This window comes from Athene cunicularia (assembly GCF_003259725.1).
Source record: "Athene cunicularia isolate RWA chromosome 12 unlocalized genomic scaffold, athCun1 chr12_part1, whole genome shotgun sequence".
In the NCBI taxonomy this organism is placed as follows: Eukaryota; Metazoa; Chordata; class Aves; order Strigiformes; family Strigidae; genus Athene; species Athene cunicularia.
In genome coordinates, this window is record NW_020799116.1 from 17,902,185 (window position 1) to 17,907,504 (window position 5,320).

The following is a 5,320-nucleotide window of genomic DNA, read 5'->3' on the forward strand; positions in this document are numbered from 1 at the left end:
GTGTGAGTGTGAGTGTGAGTACATCCCCATGAGCTGAGCCCGCACCCACGGACCACACACTCGCGCTGAACTGACGGGTACCGAAACGCGCTGCCCACGTGCGCGCGTGCCGAGGTCATCAGTGCTCCTCCTCCCAGCAAACATTTCTCATCGCCGAACTGCAGGGTTTTCCATCAGGTCCTGGACTTTTGCTGCCTGCAGAAATTATTGCTCACCTGCTGTGTTTCACCCCAGCCTTGACAGACCATCCTGGGGGAGGCTCGGCTGCTAGAGCCGCGCTCCCAGCCACCTCCGACACCCAGCCAGGCCGCTCGACCAAGGGGCGCAGCGTTACTCCAACCAAATCACCGTGTTGGGTTTTCGTTTGTTTTTTTTTTTTTTTTTCTTTTTTTTCTTTTTTCTTTTAGTCCCTGAATATTTGCAGGACAAAAAGATAGTTCTGGATCTGTCCCTGCTTCCCCGACACCTTCACGGTGTCACAACTGTATCAGATGCCCCTGCCAGCCTGACCAAGCATCTGTAAAGAAAACTCGTAGTATTAAACAGCTGCACAAACACCTCTCGGGGATGTTTGAAAACCACTCTTATATTGTAAAATTTCAGTCACAGAATGAGCTTCAATTTTCACTATGTCAAAGCTCATTATATTCTGGGCTCGCAAATGATGGAATAATTTATCTTGTCACAGTCTGATGAGACTCCAGTGCCAACGTTCCCCTGACCCACATACTCCCTTCTGAGCCATTCTGAAGGAAGGATCTAAAGACCCATATTTTTTAATTACTTTATAGCATGTGATTAAGATAACTTGGAATAAACTCAAGGGGAAATGAGGGCAGAAAAATTAACTCTTGAGAAAACTGCAAGTTACTAATACGAAGCATACCCATTCCTTAAATTAAAAAGAAAACAATCATGTTCTGACTCATCACCTGGAGTTGCCTCCCCAGTCTGAAAGTCAGTCTGTACCATTTAATTTTTGGACTTCCTAGAAATTCACATTTGAGTTTGAATTTTGTGAGAAAATTTTACTTCCCAGACAATCATATCAAATCATAGAAGCCAACACCTCTTATCCAAATTCAGACAGTTTTAAATCCTCACCCAATATACACCTAGAGTCTGAGCTGGGGCTGGGGCTTCTAGTGGACACAGGCATCACTAAGTGACTCATCTTTGCAACACATTCCCCAAAAGTTTCATTACCCCTTTCCAGCCCTGCTTAGCAATTTCTTCCTTCACAGGGTGGATTGTCTCCAGCAGCTGCCCTGCTGCAGGTGTACGCTGCGCGCCTCTAGCTACCGACTCAAGCTCACAGACCAGACGTCTGTCTTGCTCTTGGTGAAGTAACATAGAAATGGTACTATCTCGCTAATCATTCCCGTTTCATCTGTACTCTTTTTTCCTTTTTTAAAAAGTAAGAATGATTATCAATGATGATTACATCAGCACTGAGATTTCTGGACTCTGACGTGACACAAAGCATACAGTCAGACATGCCGGGCTGCAAAGACTTAAGAAAATATATTTTCAGAGCCCAGGGGAGTTACTAGTGACAAACAAAATCTACAGGTGCTTCATGAGTTTATAGACATGACAGGTACTCTATCACTGGAAGAATTCACACATGATAAAATAATTGATTTATCTTAGGGTAAAATGTGTGGCTTCCTTTAGAAGCAAATGACAAAAGTTAATGATACATAAGATGTTACCAAGTTATTTTGATTTTTTTTTTTTAAATCAGTAAAGACACTTCCTCTGAATTAGTTTTATTTTTAGCTGTTCAAACCAAACCAGACAGAAATTCAAATCGTGAAGCTTCAGATCTTTGTAGAAATCTCTAATTCACTATGCAATTATGAATAGATTAAGTTTAATTTCAGGGTTCTCACCCATTTTATAGCACCTATCATAAACCCTGAAGTCACCCAGCTCCACAGACAGGCAGGGCAAGCCTGAATACATGAGTTCATTGCACTGCTTACGTAGCTGTGGTCAGTTTGACCACCAAAGAAAGCTAGAAAATCTTCAAGCCATTACAGTAATGCTGCCAACATGACATTTTAGAAATACAGCTATTTTCTAAAGACACAGCTGAACTCCAACATGCTTTGTGTCACTAAGTCTCGTGTGAGCAGTCATTTCAAAGCAGCTTGTCATGCTTTAGGAAGGGTGATTTTCATTTTCCAACTATGCAGCTTGATGTGCCTGTAGCATGTTTACAGCAAATCCCAAAGATATCGACCCAGTACCCAAAAGTCCCGGTCATGAGACAGTTGCCTCTAGACGGGAGCCCCAGCTTCCTGTGGCTGGCACATTGCCTAAAAAGAAGTGAATGCAAGCCCAAAGCAGACACATTTCCACAACCACAGAAAATGTAAGAAACCTCAGCTTCTTCACAGAGGTTTGTTTGGCTTTTTTAACTATCAAAATACAACACAGTAATGAGAATTAGCTCTGTCCTTGCCTCCAGACTTGGCTGCTCACTATTGCCCTTCCCCATGCTGCTCAGCCAGCATCTTTCATCCTTTCCACAGTGCCTGGCCCCTACCTCCCTCTAGTCTCACAGAAGATACAGGCCGTCATCTTTGTGCCCATCAGCAGAGCTGGCCAAATCCTCTCCTACCCCTCACCCAGAGATCAGTGTACAAGCCACGCAGAACTACAGCGACACTTTTTGCCTCTGATCCATTATGGATAAGAGGAGACAATACAGATTAGTTTATGTCAGATACACTCTTTCTTTCACCATTTCAACGACCATGTTACTTCCTAGTTTGTAAACTCTCTTTCATTTTGGGGGTGAATTAATCCCATCAGCCCAGCAGCATATCCAACACTTAACCAAAGTAGCACTAACGCTTAAGCACAGTGTGTTGTTAGGCTGTAGCAGGACTTGGCTGTGTGCTTCTAATATTTGAAGTCCAGGTTTTAAGAAGATATAAGTCTTCAATTTAAGCACTAGTTCTGTAATTCTCGTTTTATCTTTGTTTTAAACAAAGCCTGTTTTAACTGGTCTATTTTTCTTTTCCTTGTAACATGCAAAAGTGCTCACGCGCTTTGGATGCAGAGATCTTCAGGAACAGCAGTACCACGTGAAACCGAGTGCTCACCATTTAATTTTTACTGACACTAATAATCCTGAATGCAGCACACTGGCCTACAAGTTTACCTTGGGGAGACAGGCTATAAGAGAAGGTAATGTGATGGAGCACAAAGGAATGAGGGGGTGTCCTCAATATTTCTAAGAAAACTCAGGGATTGTAACGGTAGTAAAACAAAAATTAATTTTACCACTACATACTGGCTGGCAGAAGGATACATGCCATTGGCATGGAAGTATAGGAAATAATACTTTTATTGCAGCAGTAAAAGTATGCAAAGCTATCCCATGGGAAGCTGGAGAGAAAACTTGCTACTTGATCCCAAAGATATTTGTTTCCAAAGATCAGGATTTCTCAGCAGACAGTAACTATAACAAACAATTCTATATATATTAAGCCTGACACACCTGTTTCATTTTATCCATCAGCACAAAAAATATCAAGTCAAAGGCTCTATCAAACTTGTCAAAACAAGAGTGTTCCTACATGTCAGCCTCATCAATCAACTGCTGCCACTGCAGGAAATACGGTATTAGGTTTCACATGGATAATAAACACTTTTTATATTTCACATTGATTTCTAGCTTGTCATTTTTTTATTAATACCTCAGCCCAAAAAAGGAAGAAATAGTGTAAAGGAAAGCAGAAAGATGAGACTCTTAGTGGACATACTCTATTTGATTTTACTGATAATTCACATTGGACCTATCCAATGAAGAAAGTAAACTCTGCTGTTCAGGGTAACAGGACTTTAGTGCTGTAAGGCTTTTATAAGGCCATCTATTTTAATCTTGTTTTCACAGTTAGAAGAGGACATGAAAAATAACATTACAGGTAGGAGAAACATCTAGTTGCCATACTAGTTAGGTATTTGTCCAAAACTGAAAGGCTAGGTAAATCTCTCTGTGTTTTCAGATTCATAATACTTTATCAATGATTGCTGTTAATTAGAAAAGTAGCTGTAGACTTAATTCCCATGGCAAAGGAGACGGCATTTACAGAAGCTATATCTATTCAGCTCTACGGACACCTCAGTCTAATCTGGCCTCTGTATCCCAGAAAGACAGGATGAAATCAAAACTCCCAGGCACACCGAGACACAGGGCTCCTCATGGCATTCATGCGCTGAGACGCAGTGGTAACCACTTCCACTTTTGGCAGGATGCTTCACCTGAGGCAAGTAACTCAACCTTGGCTGCTTGGGTTTTTTCCATCTGTGTACAAAGCAGAATCACTACCTGACAGCAAGAGGGCAAATGATAGTTAATGTTTGTGAAGTGCTAAGAATTGTTATGACAGACCTTGCTCCTGCCAAATGCAGGAAAATCAATTAATCCATCTCTGTGCTAATCTATCTCAGTTCCAATCAATCTAGTAATCCTCTCTCTGAACACTATTTTCTATCAGTTGCACGTATATTTTTCACCTTGTTTTAATACAAGCATAGTTTATTGGGGGTGAGAGGGGTAAGCCTCACATCAGAGTGAAATTAAATTTCACAGTAGTTTTCCTTCCTCGGAAAGTGCTTACTCATCTTTAATCCTTGTTCTAGCATCAAGACAGGCACAAAGGAAATACATACTCAGGTTAATTTCTACAGTCAGTACCTTGATGTACCTTAAATGGAAAAACTGACAAAGTAATTACTAAGATGTATAAATGTGGCTTTTTGGTGAAGCAAAGGTCTGGAAGTTGCTCTCAAAGTACACAAAACTAACATCATCTGCTATGATGTTAGGATTGCTGTGGCTGCTGTTTATTGTAGTAACTCTTGTCTTATTGCTACCTCCATCTTTTGTTTCTCTCAACTAAAATACAGTGGTTTTCAGAGGGATGTGCTTTTGTTCTGTGTCCTGTCTTCTGTCTTAATACAGGCTTCTACATGCTAAATATTGTTTAGCATTTTCATGCCTTCCATAATGGCCATTCTGCATTGGCTTGTGCTGCTGTAAGGGAAAAATAATCAGTTGCGTGCCTCCAGGGTAATCCTGGTTTTAAGGGAAGTAAGAAACTGAATTTAAAATTCAACACCTCATAAACCAGACAATTTCTGCTGATTCAGGTGTGTGCGACAAGCGGCTGCCCTGGGGAATCCAGTGCTGATCTCACACCCACGCGCTCCACAGAGACAGAGGGAAAACCCTCTGCTTGTATCACACCGCAGAGGAGGCTTGGGACAGCTGTGCCAGACTGTGAGGATTTTAAAGTGACGT